We start from the raw sequence: 22,210 nt of genomic DNA on the forward strand, positions 1-22,210 counted from the left end.
CACCTCTCCTTTGGGGCTTTTGGATGATAGAAACAAAATTCGAAACACTTTTACAATAAAAATCGATTTAAAATAATGACGTAATTTTGGTTAGATGTGCATGGATTTATGCTCTGTGGCAAGCTGAATTCAATGGTGCTATTTGTTTTACAGTAAAACTAATTTATGATATTGTAAACTGACTTTAAAAGCTGATTTTTCATTTTGGGAGAAAACTACATGATTGTATTTGTTCTATATTTTCCAGTGAAGAGACAGAATAATCAAGCCTTATTTTGAAATTAAAACTTCTGTAGATATCTTTTATCAAATAAGCTACATTCAGCGTTATATAAAGGAGTAAACGGGTGCGGTAAAAAAAATATCAGTAGCGATCTCGTAGTCAACTAGAGGAATATCAGACCAAGAGTCATAATTACACCTCCTCCCCTAACCCAGGCGCCCCCCCTCCAGTTTTTTTTACAATTTTTCTGTTTATCTTTGAAATCTATAGAATCAAAATCATTTAGTTTACCATTATGATCTTGGTGATTTTGAACTGCTAGAGTCAGAGTTCAAAATGGTGCAACTTTATAATACTTAAATTATGATAACCAAGTTACATATTATTCATATATAATTTATATAATATGCTATTTTAGTACGTGCTTGAAACATATTCATATATTTCTTTTAACACTATAATCTATATTACAATTCTTAACAGGTGACCTGTTAATCCTGAGTTCGATATAAAAACCATTGATTTATCGTCTTATGTACGAAAAATGTCATTTTAACAAGGAATTTTATAAGCAAAAATATCTTTTGTTCACTTACTATCCACCACATCTGGAAGAAATTCTTGTTCAGCTAATACAATGTCCATTGCAAGAAAAAACATTAAAGCAATATTTTAACAATTTGAAATCAAACGAACACTAACAGAAAATATAAAAAGGAACCATACTTAGTGTATTCCAAGTTTTCCTCTTCATAAACAAAAGTCTAAAAAATGTTCAGCCTCTACTTCAGAATGACCCTCCTCATCTGGTATGTTAATTCTTGAGGCATTAAAGAACCGCTACACCAACGATACTATAAACCATCGTTGACTCTGCACCAACCATGTCCATTAGGAGAGGGTAAATCAGGATGCTGTTCATCTGCCTTATTCCAGATCAGCTTGATAATGAGCTCTTCTCATGTGTTCTGTTAATGACGTCTGGCATGGAGGTAACAAACTTATGTCAAAGTCACCGTTAGACGAAAGGACTCCTGATGTTGGGATGAAGCGCCGTAGGAATATTTTATACCTTAGCTTGTTTACTGATGTTTCATTAAGATTATCTCTAAACATGAGGCAAATGAAATGTTTAAGTTCAAGGATCGTTTTTTCCTCTATATAAGGTGTTTTTCCAAAGTTTGTGAATGTATCTACAAATTGTGCATACTTCTTCAAAAGTCTTCATGGCAATAATTTCCCTTTTCCTGACAAAAGTGGTAACTGTATCACAGCCAGCATATGCGTGTAAGGATGGCAATGCATCACACTTTCCAATTCTAGCTTTTTAACACTTTCTTCACATGAACAGAATGTCTCTGGTTACCTGTGCCAGTGTCAAATAAAACAGCTGGTTTTATTCTCTGTGAAAACTTCATAAGAAGAACGAAGACATCATTATCTGGAGACCTGATTATAATACTATGGTCTTCTGAGGTCGATTTACTACTATCAGTCAGGTGCAGAATTATTCTCGTGTCAGCCTCTTCTTGTGAAGAATAGAATTTTCCTCTAACTCCAATACTGACACCATCATTACTATCAATGGAAGTACTGTACACCGTTCTTCATAAACAAAATTAATGTCCCTGTTTTCAATTTCTTAGCAAATTTTTCTCTTCTGAATCAATTTAAAAGAAGGTTCAGTAATTGTTTTTCTTTTTATTTTCATTGTTAGAAAGGAACTCTTTCCAGTTGTGAGGTACCTTAGTTACTCCTCCACTTCTCGAATAACACAACTTCTCAAATAACTCTGTCCAGACCCTCTTCTGTGTCTTTCAATGTTCTTAATAGTCAACACGTTTTACATGGGGTAACTGATCAAAAACTTTTTCAGACAGCTGTTCAAACGTAGTTCGTATTCCAACTAAAGCTTGTAATAAGGTATTTCCATCAATGATGAAGGAGCTCTGGAGAAGAGGTGGCTTATTCCGAAGTTTTCATCCACACCATAAACATGGAAGAATTTTGCTCTATTAGTTTTACCTGGTAAACCATCAGCAGTTGCTACAGATCATGGAACTGGACCTAAAGGGTAACTCATGATTTTTTGTCATGTCTAGCTTGTGATTCATTGCCAGAACTGTTATTTGTCCCAAAGTACTTCTTTCTGCCTTTATGTTTTTAATCTTTTTATCCTTATTCAACACTTTTACAGACTTGGAAATTGCTCAACATGTCTTCAGATTCTGACGCTTAATAGAATCACAAAAATGTTTATTCTTATTAACAAGCGCCTTTTCCATACTGTTGTGCAATCACGAGATCCTTTTCAGCTTCTGGTGGAGCTGGCGCTCCAGATAATAAACAGTATAAATAATTGTAATCTTAAACTTTAAATGCATTCATGAAATTCTTAATTGCATCAATTGTGGGCCTGACATAGGTTTCACTTTTTTGAATTTCTGATGTTCTCAGATCTTTTATTGAGCTACCTATTTCACTCAAACCTATTAAATCAAGTATACTTTCAACATATTCAGATCTTCCATTTCGTGTCATGCACCAGCGCATATATGCAGAATAATTTCTACTTAATGCAATAACCCGACAAGATGTTTTGGCATGTTTGCTAACTGTTTGTTCTATAGTGATATCAACAGCATTCCCGTTGGAAGGTACCTCTGATCTACTGACACTTGAAACTATTCCGGCTTAGAATCCATATTCAAGAGGGTTAACATATAAAAAGTAATATACCTTGCACAGATGTCGTGGTCGTAGAAAAAGGAAGACTGATATATAACTGGGCCAAACATGAAATGTGTAGTTCAAAGCTGCTCTCTTTACTGGCTCTTTGAAATCTGAGTAGAGAAGGGCTCTGTCCATATAGTCTAACCAAAATTGGGCAGTTTTACCATGCTTATCATTACGAACTGCATCTCTGAGGGGAAAAAGAATTTTCACTTTGGCTTGACTTTGTCTATTGCTATTTGTACGATCTCCTTGATGGGTTTATCTGAAAGCCTTTCTGTAAGACCATATTTTTATCTGAAAACATAGGTCCTTCTGAATCCTCAAACTTTCTCATTAATAACCTTTCCAATGCCTCAGGAGTGATTTTATGTACATGTAAAGCTCTAATGTAATGACTGCCTGAATCATGGATTGTCGAGCAAAATATAGTTGGGATTTATTAAATATATCTTCAAATCTCTCATTGTCATTTCCCTTTTGCTTTCTTATTTCTTTCTTCTTATAAGATGTTTAGGAAGGAATATTCTGAGACAGGTCCGTATTCTCTCTTCCTTGTCATCATCGCAACGCACAATGCAGGACAAACCACTAGTCTGGGAAGGGTGTGTTTTTTATAATTTTTCGGAGTTTAGTTTAGCAGGTTTTTCGTGCTTATTAACTACACGTCATCCTAAACTTCAGTCATATACATTAAAGTATTTCATGCAGAAAAAGAGAGGTACATACACCATCCTAATAAAACTACTACTACTTTGATATTAATGACTCCGCTTTGTTAGCTGCTGAAAAGTATATAAAACATAGCATTCGCATGCAGTGCCCATGCGATGAATGTCCCATAATTTGGTCACTCAAAAGCAATCTTCAAGCAAGATACAGTGGTTGTCAATATGGCCCACAACCTAAAAATATTTCTAAAATATAGAAGCAATCAAAACCACAGAATAGTAAAGAGATATAAACGAGTAAACCTAATAATGAGGCTAGTGTTTTGACGGCAATCAAGAGACGTTATGTTACCCAAAAATAAAGTAATAACATTCAATTACATTCTCATACCTTGGATTTTGCTAATCCTCCATTCACTAATATAATACTAGCCATCTACTAATAAGAAGCACAAAAGAGACCGAGCCAAAGTTCTTTTATCATGCAATCTGAAAGTGATGTTTTTTATTTATTGACCAAAACAGTTTTATGTTACTGGAAAAAAAGGACAATATGGTGTTATTCTATTTCCATATTTTTTTTTTTTTTTTTTGGTATTTACCCCCTTATTTTACCACTCTTAATATATGATATATTATGGCAATATCACTGGGTTGCCATTTCAACGGAAACCAGATAAAAACAATTAAAAGCTATTAATTGTTCCGATATCACCAGACTAGCCTATGCAGAAATGAAATATCAATAGCAGCTCTAGCAAAATTAAGTGCTATTATTAAGAAAAGGAAGATTTTTGAGCTGTCTGAGAGCTTGGAATTGAAAGTAACATCAAAGTTTGGCTAAACAATGCATTGTTCTCGAAATATAACTATACTGTCTAACAAACTTGTCAGGATTCAGATAATTCGTTATGAAACATCAGAAATTATGAAAATCAACTCACGATTCCAAATCTATCAACAGCCACATAAAGTCACAGAAAATACAGAAAGATTCCCAATCCTTGCAAAAGAAGCAGCATATTGAAATTCAGAATCACTGATGCCAATTTTACCAGGTCAGTAAATCACAAATAAAGAAAACGGAACCTTCAGTGGCATACTATAACCTCTCTTTGTGGTTAAACTCTAATATATATATATATATATATATATATATATATATATATATATATATATATATATATATATATATATATATATATATATAATATATATATATATATATATATATATATATATATATATATATATATATATATATATATATATATATATATATATATATAATATATATATATATACATATATATATACATACATATATATATATATATACATATATATATATACATATAATATATATATATATATATATATATATATATATATATATATATATATATATATATATATATATATAAAATATATATATATATATATATATATATATATATATATATATATATATATATATATATATATATATATATATATATATTTGCCGTGACTGTGAACTTAACAATCCTATGCAAAATCTAGCTTATTATATAAAAAAATGGCATCTAAAGAATATACTCTTTCTACCTATTATAATATTTGGTTTATATACATTCCATGAAAGTAGTCACATTAAACGAAAATATCCATACTTTAAAACGAAAATATCCATGGATAGTAAATGTAAAATAGGCTTTTCCTTTAAATACCATGGACTATACTACGATGCGGAGGACGACAGATCATACATGCACGCAAATTTTTATTTTTTATACAACGTCATAACATATTTCAACGAAGCTAACTCATCTAATACTGGAATTGAAGAGACATTTATCAACAAACGATTTCATATTGTTACCATCTTGTCTAAGCATCTCTCTCTTGAAAAGTCCGTCACATTTTTTATAACAATTTGCAAAAAATGTACACTTTAAATAATGGAATGATGTGAATACATGAAAGAATTATCAAGTTTTTCTCCGTAATTACTTAGACAACCGATAACATTAACATGATTACATTGAATGTGCTTTATTGCACCATACACCAATTCATAATGAAATGAATGGGGGAAAACCATTGAATAAAATCATAAAACTAAAATTTATTTCAGCTACAGTTAAAATCTAGAAAATAGGGCCCCGTTCCGCAATACACATTTCAACCATTCGATTATCTATAAAGGTCACTACCAAAATAACTTTTAATTCAATCATTGACGATATGTTGTAATTAATTGTGCCTATGCCTGTGGGAAGCCGAATTTACAAACCCCACAATGAGATTTTCCTCTGGCTGTTTTCCCGTTTTAAACTTTTCATTATTATCGGTGAGCTGTTCACACAATTACATCCCAATGTTTAATATTACATCCCAATATTTAGTATATTTAATTCAATAATACCTGCGATGTCAACATTCGTGTATACACACTACATCTATATCGAATAAATATAACCAAAAATCAATACATGGGAAAATCGTGCAATTCCACAGGAAGGGATTAAAAACTATGATTTTGGAAGTGGATGGTGAACATTAGGGGTTACTACTGATAATAAATAAAACCATCGATATCCACAGCCAACGTGACAAGCGGCAACAATTAAGTTTTAATAAGTACTATGCAATTAAAAGGTTCTCAACGGCAATAGGGAAGAAGCCATGACCTATTCAGATCCAATGAACATGCATGGATCACCAAACAGTGTTACCTCGATTAAGGATTAAAAAAAAATACTCACAGAAGAGGGTAATTAGATGATCTACAGACGGAGGTGCGCAAGGCACAACAGTGAGACCTCAATCACAATATTTTACTCCGAGCTCCATCGTTCATAAGCACCTAGTGCAACCATAATATGATTTCCCTTACGATAAAAATCCGGGTATGCTTAATAACGACAGGGTACAAATCACACTTACTTCCGATATACCATAACAATACTTTTTCATCTGAGGTAACACGAGGTTGGTATCAGTAAATGTTAATCAAATTCGTTAATATATAACTGTACAAGCTTCACCCATTTTAAAACGGATCTAGAATACTAGTTATTAGCTAATCAAAAAAAGATGGCTTTGGGGCGAAGACGAAAACCGGTGAAACATCGATGGAAAAGATATCTTCCTAAGCAGTCGAACCCAAAAGAATATATATATCATGAGAGATATCGAACAGGAAATACTTCTCAGCCACTTCACCGTCGACATGAAACCTCTATTTGTAACAATACTATATAAGGTGGTTGATATAATACGAGAATGCTGTGAACGTGTCCCGTTAATCTAGTCAGTGGATATTTAAACAGACTATTTTTCATGCAATGTTTAAACTCAATTGAAAAAATCTGAAATTCAGTAGCAACAACAAATTTTGAAATGAAGTGAAAAACATAAATACTTAGTAAACTTAAGCAAGTCTTAGAGAGAGAGAGAGAGAGAGAGAGAGAGAGAGAGAGAGAGAGAGAGAGAGAGAGAGTCCTACAACCATAATATGCAACAGCATCCGGCGATAGAAGATGAAGTCTCAATGCCATGAGGAAATTGAGCATAAGGCCATAAACTTCATGCTCTAACCAAGTGCTCTGGACTAGCACCAAGAGGTAAAATGTACAGGAAGTAGGCACTGGTCTCCTGGAAACTGGAGAATGAATCCACCTCACTGCAAACCATTCATCACCAGGAAAATACAGAAGTGATAAACCGCAGTTTATGTTCAATCAAACAAAATTATTTGTTCTCCGCATCCGCATCCGACATTGCGTCAATCATTCTTTACTGGCGATAATGCACGGCATGCGATAATGCGTGACATCATCTCCACTCAATGATAAAAGCATTCATAGCTGTCATTGTTAAAAAAAAAAAAAAAGGAAATACATCAAGATGGAAATGCCATCACAATATGCCACTGCTAACCCATCCAAAAACATTCTCCTAGAGAGAAACTTGCCATTGTAATCTACTTTGAACAACATTGAAATAAATACAAAACAAAACAGTCCTTGAACCTAAAAAGTAAATGTACGCTAGTTTACACTCATCTTACAAAGGAAAGGGGAAGAAAAAGAACTGAATTAAGCCATGGAGGAAAATCTCTGTGAAAGTCGCTTCTTTTAGTTGTTATCCTTGATGCTGAATCAGCTGCCGCACCTATCAAACCGCCGCGCAGCCCTATATCAAACCTAACCAGACGCCTCCCGCATTGAAAATGATACACCCAAGGCGTGTTTACTAGTTACACCTATAACACAGCGTAGGAAACAAACAACTGGCAGCGACCGCCCTGCCTCTTCCCAGGCAACACGGCACACGTCAGAATTAATTTCGCCAGAAGTACTGCATGTATACTGCCAACGCGAGGGTCAAGAGATGGGATCGCCCGACTTTCCCTCCGCATTAAAACCCTGATCGTGTTTGCACGCCTTTGTGTTCCGGCGGCTCTATGGTCTCCCTCTAAGGGTTGCTTTTTCATCACATTCTGGGGACGCTTCCGCTGCCACCTTTTATTACACTTCGAACTAACTTATACTGGCAACACGAGGGCGCGCGCGAGCGTACTCACTCACTATATAATATATATATATATATATATATATATATATATATATATATATATATATATATATATATATATATATATATATATATATATATATGTATATGTATATATATATATATATATATATATAATATATATATATATATATATATATATATATATATATATATATATATATATATATATATGTATATACATACACACACACACATAGAGCGTATATACGTGTGAATATGTACAATCGTGAGTGAAAGAAAGGAATCAACAGCCCCTCTATGGCGGATGAGATTAGTGCAAAATGTAAGAAGTATTTTAATCTTCAGCAAAGCCCGATAATAAACGAAACAATTTGTGGTAATCAAAATTTTCAATCTAAACATTAAAACAAAAGATCACTTGCTTTATCACATATTAATATATACACTCACTCCAAACCTATTTGTAATTTATGTCGCTGCATGTAAAGCACGGCAAAAAGACTGGAGCATGTACGTCAATGAATTATATGTTTATACATATACAGTATATATAGGCCTACACATACATACATACATAATATATATATATATATATATATATATATATATATATATATATATATATATATATATATATATATATATATATGCATATATAACAGTATATATACTGTGTATATATACTGTATATATAAATATATACAAGCTGACCAACCCGGCACTGCCCAGGAAAGCTCTGAATGACAACAGATGAACTCTCTCTCTCTCTCTCTCTCTCTCTCTCTCTCTCTCTCTCTCTTTCCTGTTAAAATACCTGCTTCAATTACACTGGCCCGCATTTTTGACATTTTATATTTCACCCCTTCTCACCACCCAATCCTATCAGGGCTGAACTTGCAGTTAAAGAACATTGGGAGAGTTACTATTCACCTCAGCGACCTCGAAAACTATGGATTAGACACTAATATCTGTCATTTTTAACGTCTATTTTTCACCACTTCTCACTCCCACCTTCCTATCGGGGCTGAACTTCGACTTAAAGAGTATCGGAAGTGTCACCATTCATCTCAGCGACTTCTACTATTAAGGATTAGACAATAGTATCTGTCGTTTTCGGTTATTGTTACATGTCACCCCCTTTAGTGCCAGTGATGTCTTAACCCCCCCCCAACAGTATTCTTTTCCAGATAGTAAGTTATGCGTATACCGAAAAGAGGTATGATAAATTCGTAGACATAGTTACTAAGACTACAGGCATAACCAGCGCCGTCTCAGGGAAGCCCTTCCCACCCCCATCCCCTTTGGTGCCCTTTGGTGCCAGTGATGTCTTACCCCCACACTATCTTTTCCAGATAGTAAATCATATGTTTACCAAGTTTGGATGAAATTGCTCAGTGCGTTTTAGAGATATGCTGGAATGTATACACACATACATCCACTTATATATATGTGTTTTAGAGATATGCTGGAACGTATACACACATACATCCACTTGATATATATTATATATTATATTATATATATTATATATATATATATATATATATATATATATATATATATATATATATATATATATATATATATATATATATATATATAATAGACACACACACACACATTTAATACTTGTTATAAGAAGTGACTGGTATTCAGGTATTCAATAGAGGTTGACACAGATTAAGAAAACTTATTGTTCATATTCCCGGTACACATTCAAACATTAAACTACAAATATCTTTTCACATCCAATTCGCTCTACTTCGGGAATATGCAAAGGGGAATTATAATTGATAAATGATTCGGCACCTGGGAGATTTGAACTTTCGACAGTGTGAACCGAAGATTCCAGGGACGGTAACCATTCGGCTGTCAAGAGAGGTTACCGTCCCTGAAGTCTTTGGTTCACACTGTCGGGCGTTCGAATCTCCCGGGTGCTGAATCGTTTACCACTGATAACTCCCGTTCTAGGATATTCCCGGGGTAGAAGGAATTGGATATTAAAAAACTTTTGTAGCTTAATGTTTTGAATATTTAAGATATATTTTGTAGCTTAATATATATATGAATATTTATATATATATATATATATATATATATATATATATATATATATATATATATATATATATATATATATATATATATATATATATGTTAATGTCCACTGGGAATACGAACGGTAATCTTTTTATAACCTCTGCTGAATACCTGATCACAGTCACTTCACATAACAATAAGTATTCGAGCAAGGTAAAAGAACAAAATACTAGAAACACTTCTCTCCTGGAATCTAGACATCGAAAATCTGTAGCTTCTTCATCGAAACATCAGAGATCCTACTTTATATTTACTGCCTCTTAACGGGTTATCTTTTATCTATCTCTTTATTCACGTCTTTTCTTTTTCATTATCTGTGTGGATACGGGAGGAAAATGAAAGCCTAGTTTGTCTATTATATAAGTTGGAGTTCGTTTTGTAAAAAGCGTAAAAGAAAGTAAACGAAATTTCCATGTTATACAAGTAATACGAACGTCACCTTCATCGTGAAAATACCCCAACTATCAACCAGTCACATTGTCTGTCTGTCTGTCTATCTGTCAACTAGCAAATTATCAAAACTGCACAAAATATAGAAATGAAAGTACTAAACAGCATTCCTCAGCAGTCACCCGATTAGCCTGAACATTTCGGAATTACGAAAACCCAAATAAGTACACAAATCTACGGTAAAGGATTTTCACATTTCATTATCTAACGCCTGTCGCTGATAGTATCTTAAAGAAGTATTTTAACGAAGAATCTCGTTCATCTTTCTAGCGTCCTTTACACCTCGCCCTAATAATTTGTTCTTCGGCGTAAGCACAGTAAAGCTAAAGCTGCTGGACATAAATGATGGAAGAGACGAAAATGCATAACATCACGGATCCAAAACTACGGATGTTTACCAAAACCTCTCCAACTATACCACTTACCTTAAGCAACAGGAAGTTCAAATGCCCATACCGGACCACCGAGTTCAGTATTAACGGATGAACCCGCTATCTACAATGAAAAGAAAGATACAGATAAAAACAATCGGATAAAAACTCGAATAGTATACACGCACACACATATACATACATACATACATATATATATATATATATATATATATATATATATATATATATATATATATATATATATATATATATATATATATATCATACTATACGCGTGTATTTATATTCAATATACTCAATATAATCTTCAGTATAGTATACTTCAAAGTAAAAATGCGTGAATGCAGTATTAGACACACATGTTATGTATCTGTAGGCACAGAAGGAAACACAATAAGAATAAATCTTGAATACAAGAGGTTCAAGTCCATCTTGCTATAAAACTTGAATACAAGAGGTTCAAGTCCATCTTGCTATAAAACTTGAATACAAGAGGTTCAAGTCCATCTTGCTATAAAAATTATTCATTTGTAAATATTTTCACAATATTTAGCACAGCACAGAACAAGGACAAAACTAAAAGGTTTCTTTCCTAACTCACGGAAAAGAAATATTTAGAGCAAAAGTAATCACGAACATAATTTACACACACACACACACACACACATATATATATATATATATATATATATATATATATATATATATATATATATATATATATATATATATATATATATATATATATATATATATATATATATATATATATATATATATATATATATATATATATATATATATATATATATAATTCTGGAACTTCAACTGTTTTTCTCTGGAATGGGTTGCCGGCAAAACGCACGACAATATAGTCATTGATACATCCATAATGTAAGCTAGTGAATCATGCATGAACTACCAATGCTGGAAACTCCCAAAACTAGTCGCTTCATACACACACTATTCTGCATGCCCTATGGCGTCCTCGGATCGCTTCAAGCTTGGTAACTGCCCACCAGCTCACCCAGGTGCAGTTGAGCACCATGGGCTGCTGCGGTCAAGAAAAAGGGCCTGAGATAGTAGCCTCACCCCCGAAAGATTTCACGAGAAATCAGTAGGCTGTTACCTGTTCCCACCCCCTCCAAGGCAAGCGGCAAGCAAAGTACATGGTGAAAAAATATCAATGACCATATTATTACGCACACACACAGTATATATAATATATATATATATATATATATGTGTGTGTGTGTGTGTGTGTGTGTGTGTGTGTGTGTGTGTGTGTGTGTGTGTGTGTGTGTGTGTGTGTGTGGTTAAATATGCGCATTTATATTTTTTCACCATAAGTCCTCCTTAACTTGGAGGGGGTGGGACCATGTTACAGCCTTCCGATTTCTCACGAAGGCTTTAAACATATTTAATTTTTTAGAATCCAGTGAATGAATACATTGGAAGAGGGGGAGAAAATCATATATATAAAACACATGAAACAAAATACCTCAGGGGAATGAACAACGCCAAACCAATTCAACAAAGAGATGAATATTACAAACAACGTCCGCATAACATATTTTCGAAATGCTCTCTAAAGCCAAATCCATTGTTAGACAGCCCTTTCATAATTCACCAAATGATCCCTAAAGGCATAACAAATATTAAACGTTCCGATATAGAATTTCCACGACTTCCATTGTTGGTCCTTACTTTCATTTTTGTAAAGGGTCAATATTAAAAAACCTACTGCCGCCACAAATCGTTACTGTTAATGTGTATAGCAAGCTGACCACATTGATCACACATCTCAATTTGTTCCCATATTGGCATGATTGAAAATATATTCTACTAAACTGAACTTTAACACTGTCTGACAGTTCACGACAATGCTGATTAATCAACATGAAATGAAAAACCTCACGGATCACTTTTCTCTCGAAAAGCATTTTTCCACTCGGTGAACGCAAACATATGGCTTACGTCTCAAGAGACGGCTATTAGCAAAGGGCAAGGAAGTATTAGAGGACTTCTTCACGCCTTAGCATCCACGAAGCCCTGTACGCCAAGGAAAACCTTCCATTTTCTACAATACGAAGAATTATTTGCTTTTCCTCAACTTAAACGTCGAGACAGTTCCTCGTTGGGAGAGTCAGTAGAGTTGTCGGCTACCACTCGCTAGGCCCGAGTTCGAGTCTCCGGCCGGCTAATGAAGAATTAGAGGAATTTATTTCTGGTGAAATTCATTTTGCGCTATAATGTGGTTCGGATTCCACAATAAGCTGTAGGTCCCGTTGCTAGGTAACCAATTGGTTCTTAGCCACGTAAAATAAACTACGTCTAATCCTCAGGACTACCCCTAGGAGAGCTGTTAATCAGCTCAGTGATCTGGTTAAACTAAGGTATAATTTTTAAAGGTCGAGACTCCGGTCGCACTCGCCCTTCCCTCCGGTGGTCAGCTGCAGCGGTATATTAAGGAACGTCCCGGTTTCAACCAAAGCATCGATGTCTTCTTCGCCTTGGCTTATCATTTCCTCTAAATCATGTTCCGACCTCTGAGTGGTCACTTAGTATCTTTTTATAAATACCTCTGGACTCAACATGTCATTCAACCTTTACTGGAAATACAACTGTGCATATTCTGAACGTCAAGGGAAAACCTATGATACTTATTCTTTTGACACGATCAGACTTTTGATATCTCAGCTTTAACCTCATAAACGAAACTGACATTCTGAAAGTTTGAGAAAATAAAGAAAAATAACTGCCTCGCCACTAAAAAGCGTATACATGTACAAAACCTCGGTACATTATATATATATATATATATATACACATATATATACATATATATATATATATATATATATATATATATATATATATATATATATATATATATATATATATATATATATATATATATATATATATATATATATATATATATATATATATATATATATATATATATATATATATATATATATATATATATATATATATATTATATATATATATATATATATATATATATATATATATATATATATATATATAGATATATATATATATATATATATATATATTATATATATATATATATATATATATATATATATATATATATATATATATACTCTGATTATTGCATTTCACAGCGAAATTGTGTGTGGGAAAGGCGGACGAGCCCAATCGTGCAGTGCCTTTCCACTGCATTCGAGATTTTATTCGCTTAGCCATCGTCTCTCACCTCGAATAAATGGAGACCGCTTTAACTCATTCTTATTTAAGGATTTCCGATCTCCCGACGGCTATTGAGCGCGTTTCTGGACTCGCAAACCCACAGACGTCCTGAAATGAGTTTCTATTTTCCTGGAATGAGGTCTAACATGGCCCACTGGTCGTGAAAAGTCGCCAATTAGCTAGCTATTTCATCTCGCTTTTCCCTCGTATTTTTACCCTTCTGCTAAAGATGTAGTCTTAAAGACCGAAGTAATTTAGTAATATCGTAATCGATAAGATAATGAAGGCTCCCTAAGGCTCTTTAACCTCATTAAAATACTGCTAACCACCGGTGATACACGATACACTTCGCTGGAGCATGGCTACCGATAGACTTTAATCCCTTTTCCCAACTCGACTTTGGGGATTTTGCTCATCTTTGCCAGGCTGGCAAACCATGTCTTCAACGCTCAAACATAAAAATAACTGCAATATTGAAACAATCTCTCTCTCTCTCTCTCTCTCTCTCTCTCTCTCTCTCTCTCTCTCTCTCTCCTGTGGTGAAGTGGTATTAATCCGGAGTACTCTACCGGCAGAGGAAAGAGAAATCCAAGTGCGTTTCCTGAAAAACTCATAGTACGCCTATCGACCTAAACATTGGCAAGTATGTATCTTGTTAATCAACTGCTGTGTATCAATGATGGGAGTGGAGATAAAGATGGGTGGAAAATATTTAACAGCGTTCCGTCAAAAAGCCATCATGCCATAATTAAAATGGAAGGACCTCGAAAAAAATATACTTAATCCCACTAAGTGAAACCATTCTCATTTGATCTCTCTCTCTCTCTCTCTCTCTCTCTCTCTCTCTCTCTCTCTCTCTCTCTCTCTCTCTCTCTCTCTGATGCCGAACATTTCTTTCTGTAAGTTTAAATCGCGTTTTGTGAACTGAAGGTTTGTACTCTTGTGTGAAAAATACAAAAAATCTGCAGTATTTATATGGTCCGTGAAAATACTTATGATACGTAGAAAATGGAAAGGGTTGCTTGACCAATACTGTAAATAATTCCGATAACTATTGAAAATATCCCGTTGTACTCTTTGCATCATGAAAATTCTCAGAATCCCAGGAGGTAAATAATTATCTTTATAACAAGGATACATGGAGATCTGAAACAAAATAACTTAGTTATGGCTACCCAGAGACAAAAGCAAGAGAGAAAAATAATTATAGACAAATGTTGTGACTCAATTAATTGTGACCTCTATTGTTCCGCGAAAAATGAATTTTCCAGCAGAACAATAGAAACCAGTTGAGGTTCATAACATTACTGCTGGATTCATTCAATAAGGGCTTCACGTCATAAAATTATGTCGTGAAAAGATGAATGCCAACATGAACTGAAATGATCCTGGATGTTAACCCAACATAAAAAGCTCCACATCTTTTACGGCTTTTTGTATCCTAAATGAATAGCCTCCTTTTGTGTAGTTTAAAGAATGATAAACATACAAGAAATTGTTTAACGGTTAACATACGGCTCGGAAAGCACGGCATCGTCTCTTTTCATCGCTCAATCAGAATTGAAAAATTCTTGATTAATGGACAATACTACAAAACAAAACCCAAACTACCCGTCTGCAAAACAACTGATTAAAAGCAAACGACGCACTCAACGTATAGCACTAGAAATAACGTACGCGATTGTGCAACAAATCATACAGTAGTTCTTGATTTTTATATGAACGGGTTTTTCTAGATTTCCTTTATGGCCGACTATCACCGTTGCTGGCGCAAACCATCCTAAAATTGTACGTGCACGTGTATATCGGGAGTGTGATGCATTGCTGATTATTTTCACACCACCTATTGTGTTAAACCGGATTACAAACTTTAAACTTAGAAACCTAATTGGTTTCGTTAAGCAATGTCATAGATCGGATATTTTTCTGGTAGTTACCTTGAAGACTTTGAAACTGTAGATTTCTGCATGCTCCATTAGCTTTTTTTTCGCAAAGTACCAAATCCCTGTTTGCAAAAACCTTAAGCTACAAGTGTAAGTGTAATTCCTCCTTACTACATGGATGACGGTAAAACAGGGAGAACTACCATGGGCAAAATAATAATAATAATAATAATAATAATAATAATAATAATTAATAATTGTACATTGACCTCAACTGACACAAGGATAACCCTTTTCTTCGGCGGTAGCTCTTGTATGCAGAGTTTCGTACGGCCACTGGTAAAGACCCCAGCTATCGACCGTCATATCTTTCCTTGAAGAATGTATTACCGATTTCACTTTCAAAAAACACACACCTGGGGCCCTTCCACGTCCATTGCACATGAATGTTTCTATCGACAGGCAATTAAAATGTTCTGACTGCTTTTATTATTACGGACATTATTGCAAAACTTCAGCGTTAAGATTTTTTAACATTGTTATAATGAATTCATTTAAATTTCATGGAAAAAATCATGAAGAAATTACTACTACTGTTACCAATACACCATAAGCAATACTTCTTTAGTCCAATCAATGACCAAGTATTGAGCCATGAAACAAAACATCCAAACAAAAGATGAAAAAGATCAATAAAAACCATCCCGTTTCTGGCCCCAACCTCCCCTGCTCCTTCCCCACCCCCTGCCCCCCTCCATCCAAGTTCAATAAAGCAGTCGAAAAATAGCGGCCGCGGAATGACTTCAGAGAGCGCGCAAGCACAAAAACATAATATTTTCCCTCCGACACCAAACTACACGCGCCGCTCTTGCCACCTATCCACAATTACACCGGAATGAATTTCGTGAACCGCCTCTTCCCCTTCCCCCTCCCATACCCTTTACCCTTCCTTCCTTTTTTTTTATGCCCTCCCTCTTTCACTCCTCCTCCTCCTCCTCCTCCCCTCTCCCTTTCCTTTCTTCGTTCCTCTTCCGCCTTTCCCCCTAACTTGTTTCCTTTTTCCTTCCTTCCTTCCTAACCCAACCACCATTTCAAATTTCTTTCTTTCTATTCCTCCATCCTTCCCCTTTCCTTCCTTCTCCTCAATCCCTCTCCTCTCCTCTCCTCTCCTCTCCACTCCCATCCTCCACCCTTCCCTTCACCTCCCAAAACAAAGTTATAACGACGGAATTACGTGCCATTCCCCATCCATGAAAGCGCCAATGTGCCTGATATAAAAGGCTCGTTACGACAATTACGACAGCATTCATAAACTACCGCCATTAGTCAAAGCCCGATTTGCTATTAGCTTGTCTTGGGGCAACATTATCCCTCCTCGGGAATACCAATTCCGTCTCGAGGGCTCTTTCCTCTCCACCATTACAGGACCGGAAACCTTTTCCAACACTGCATATGTGTGTGTGTGTGTGTGTGTGTGTGTGTGTGTGTGTGTGTGTGTGTGTGTGTGTGTGTGTATATATATATATATATATATATATATATATATATATATATATATATATATATATATATATATATATATATATATATATATATATATACATATATATATATATATACAACACACACACATATATATATATAATAAGTTTTGTCTGCAATGTGTTCATTTACCCACATGGTAACCTAACAAAGTTACTTTTAACATTTATTTATAGATTATATGCATCAAGATTACAGCAACCTATTACGATACAAACATCTCCCAACTAAGAACATGATGTGTGTTTGTGTGTCATACCAATCGGAAAATAATAAATCAGACTGATTAAATGGCAAATTAAAAACATAGCTTACAAAAATGTTAAGTTTAAAAAGATGCTACAATATTACGCGGTGCACAACATTGCAGTTCGCAGCAAAAATGTCATTAACATTTTTTTTTACTTTGAAATGGTGTCACAGATAAAGGCAGCCATTCAATACAACTGCAGTAACTTAACTTGTGTAGTACACCACTCATTAATAAAATAAAAGACTACGAGAGAAACTTTCATGGCTTTAAAGAAAAGCATTAATTTTGAAAGTAAAATTTACATACTTACAACACAGACTAAAAGTAAATGGATTCAAAAGAAAAAATGATTAATTCATAATTATTTTCCGGCAATTTATTTCAAAATTCAGATTATTCATTCGATATATACCTACAGATCGCAATCAGGAACTCTTAATTTATTCATGAAGCGCTGGTTGCATTCGCCATCGAGAGATGATTATGATGAATAAATAAATCTTAGATTTAAACCTGCTATGTAGGAATAAACCACAGCTGAAATTCCAATTATCTTTCTCTCCCTCTCTCTTCCCCAAATTCCAATTACAAATATATCCCAAGCATGTTCACGAGCTTTTTACAAATATTTACAGTAAACAGAACACACATTTGTAACATCTAGCCATCATCTTCTCACACTTAAGCGTGAATTTTTTTAATGTTTTATCGCTGAAATATAAACTACCGCGCACAATAAATAACCCTATGCAAATCAATAGCCTCGAAATCCAATGACAAATTCTGTACGAGAGAGAGAGAGAGAGAGAGAGAGAGAGAGAGAGAGAGAGCGTCTGAGAGAGACAGCGTCCAAAAATGGGTCGCAGGGCCACCTGGGAGCTAATAAGTCCATTATAATTAAAAACACGTCATGATCACTACACACACGTGTTGGGTGCGCATGTGATGTACTGTTTATCCAAAATAATTAAATAAATTATATATAAAATATATACATATACAATGGTGTCGAATCAGGTTTTTGTGTTTTGAATCAATATCAACCAACCTCCATCATGATGGCTGACTGGGAAGTTTGTAACACATGGCTAATTATGCAACAAAAACCTATAATTAGCTATGTGTTACAAACTTCCCAATCAGCTAGCATGGAGAATGAGGGCTGATATATATATATATATATATATATATATATATATATATATATATATATATATATATATATATATGTGTGTGTGTGTGTGTGTGTGTGTGTGTGTGTGTGTGTGTGTGTGTGTGTGTGCTACCATAGAGGCAATAAACAGACAGATAAGCACTCAATGGACAGTTCCAAACCTCTTGGGGATGGATGTCCCCAAAGCAATAAAATAGCCTGTCTCTCCTGGGGCCAACTGTAACCTCTTACACCAAGTAGTCTGTTTACTGTGAGCAGTCACATTGGTTTACTAAGCAGTACAACCTAATCGCTGATGCACTACTTAGTGCCAATGGTTTGGGGTACAAATACATGATTCATCAAGGCAGAGGATCACCTAGTTAAGAGTTGGGAAACCCTTTGTGGAAAGAAATGTCCCTTACATGGTAGATGAGCCTCAACACCTGAGGTCAATGGCAGCCATGCTTTTTACCCAAGTGAGACACTGGGAAAATCAATAGCATTTTCACCAACTGTGTGGCTTAAATGTTTCCACATGGCTGGAGGCATCAGTTTGTACAAATATATTAAACACCCCTGGATAAAGAATAAAATACCAATTTTGTTGTGCAGATGAGATGAAATGTACAACAGTTGATTTGTTTAATGAGAAAAAGCTGAATGTTTTTGGCAATTGGTGAGACACATGTAAAGGGGCAGTGTTGTGGAAGTAGAAAGGACTAGTAGCTGAAATGTTTATAGCTAGGTCTGGGGTAGTGTTTTTTGGAAGACACTGAATCTGCGTAGTTAAGTTTGGATATTTTTGAAGGATGGTTATTCTAGATTCCTTCAATGACTTGAAGGCAGATCAAAAACTGTTATCACAATCTTATGTATCCATATTTGGTTACTAACTGAAAACCCAAGACCAATTAAAACTAGTCCCCTTTATCTAACATTAGCAATTATCTGCCATTTGCACAAAACTTGACCTCTGGGAGTTGCCATAGTAGAGATTCAGTCAACTATGAAACTGATTATAAATGTTTTTCCTTTAAAGTTAAAATTCTCATTCTAAAGAAGCAGAGTGTGAGAGTATTACTTTCCAAAGAGTTGAATCACACTGCCAAAAAGTGTTTTACTGGGGAGTTCACTGTACCTGTTAAAACTACCTTAAGTCATATAGCATGTTTTAAAATTAACAAGCAAGAACAATGTTTGAATATACAACCAAAAATTAAAAGTTTAGTTATCTTAGGAATACATAAGACTTCACAAAATCTACTCGACTAACAACCTCCTTAAACAGCTTGTCTAGAATGAGAGCCCAGTGCTCACTGATGTACCACTGAAAAGAATTATACTTGAGGGAAGCTAAAAATATGAAAAATATTAAATTTTACTCCCAATTATGGATCTAACACTCCTGCCAAAAGCCTAGTTTACACAGCAAAAGGCTATAGGGATTTCACCCACAGAATGGAATATGCTTCCCTACGAACATTAATCAACCACATCTAACACATGACGGCTATTTGCGAGTTCAATTCATTAGGAAACCATCAGCATGGTCTCAACCAACTTTCATGAAGGTTTAATCAATTTAGTTTAAGACAACCTTCATTACATAGTATGCAGTGTTCTAAGAAGACATGAGGCAAGAAAATATCAGAGGCCAGAAAAGTAAGTAACCCTTCCAATTCAACAAGCTGTATTTGTGTTGATGTCATCAACAATTAATCATCGATTCCAAGAAGCCATACACCCATCCCTATCCACAGTATTAATTAAAAGGCTATTGGCTAGTAGGAAGAAGTTAAAAACCTACAGTGAACCTGCAAGGCTGAATGGGGGGAAGATGTAGACAATGAGGTTGTCCCAAAGGTCCTGAAAGGCAACCTCCTATGCAGCCCATGGATCCAGCATGGGAAAGCAGAACACTGGGAGGTTCCTGTTTAATTGGATTGATGGCAAACAGGTTAGTCAATGGAATTCCCTGGCAACTAGGCTAACCTGATCTACTACTACTTTCTGACAGCCTGGGATGTATCTAGCAGACAGCTTGACAGTGTGGCAAGCTACTGACTAATGCATATCCACTGCCAACTAGCAGAGGGTGAGGGACAGTCCCCCTCGCTTACAGACATGCCAACAGCCATTCTGTCACTTATCAACAATAAATTGATCCCAAAATGGTTGCTGTGTGAGAAGCACTGAGCCCATCTTGAGAACACTAATATACAGGCGAGAATTGTTTCAAGCCCAAAGCCCCCTCAAAATGAAGGAAAACAGAAGCATTTCCAAAGGGAGAAAGGGGGGAAGGTTTCAGCAAAACTCTTAAAATAAGGTCCAACCAACATGCTATCTCATCCTTCACTACCTGGCTCAGACATCTGTGGAGTGTCTTTAGATCAGGTGAAGGTGACCAGTGTTGCTTCAGACATCAACGATGGAACCACGCGTGTATCCACCTGTGAGGAATTAACTTCTCCAGATATGACAGGTGGCCAAGCATGATCTTCCAAAACTGAGCTGACTGTGCAGATATCCCACTGACCTTGCTGTTTCAAGAGTGTACAAAAAAAAAAAAAAAAAGACTCTTGCTACTAGCATGGCAACCAGCATACCTCCGTACTTGTCTGCTGCTCGGGATGAAGATCCAAATTTTCTCAATTTGTTACAATCACTAGATCATTACTGAGAACAATAAATCTCGATCCCAGGGCAGTTGCATCTTGCAAGATGTCATGATCAACCCATCTCTGAGATGCCAAAACACAGATCCCAAGCAAAACCTTAAACCAGCACCAGTGAACACATGAACACCTGGAACACAAATCCTTGAACTAGAAGACCATACTATTGCAGACAAAACAAAGGTACTTCCAGTAATACTGATGGATGATGGAAGCCAAGACAGAACAAGGAGTTCCAAACCTGAAAGGAAGTTGAAAAATAAAATTATTCAACAGAAAGAGATTGATAACGAGTCACCAGCTGCCAGTCAATTTCTCCACTAGAAAGCAAACTGGAGAAGTCT

At 35.1% G+C, this 22,210-nt stretch overlaps 1 protein-coding gene across 1 annotated transcript in view; it reads right to left on the reverse strand.

Moving 5' to 3' along the window:
* bsk (mitogen-activated protein kinase dJNK) overlaps positions 1 to 22,210 on the reverse strand; it is a 493,348-nt gene that overhangs the window by 411,964 nt on the left and 59,174 nt on the right. Inside the window, exon 2 of the mRNA XM_067108797.1 lies at positions 11,148 to 11,217. The gene's annotated coding sequence lies outside the window, so the exon portion shown is untranslated. The remainder of the gene's footprint in view (positions 1 to 11,147; positions 11,218 to 22,210) is intronic.

The sequence above is a fragment of the Macrobrachium rosenbergii genome, chromosome 9, assembly GCF_040412425.1.
Source record: "Macrobrachium rosenbergii isolate ZJJX-2024 chromosome 9, ASM4041242v1, whole genome shotgun sequence".
Taxonomy (NCBI): domain Eukaryota; kingdom Metazoa; phylum Arthropoda; class Malacostraca; order Decapoda; family Palaemonidae; genus Macrobrachium; species Macrobrachium rosenbergii.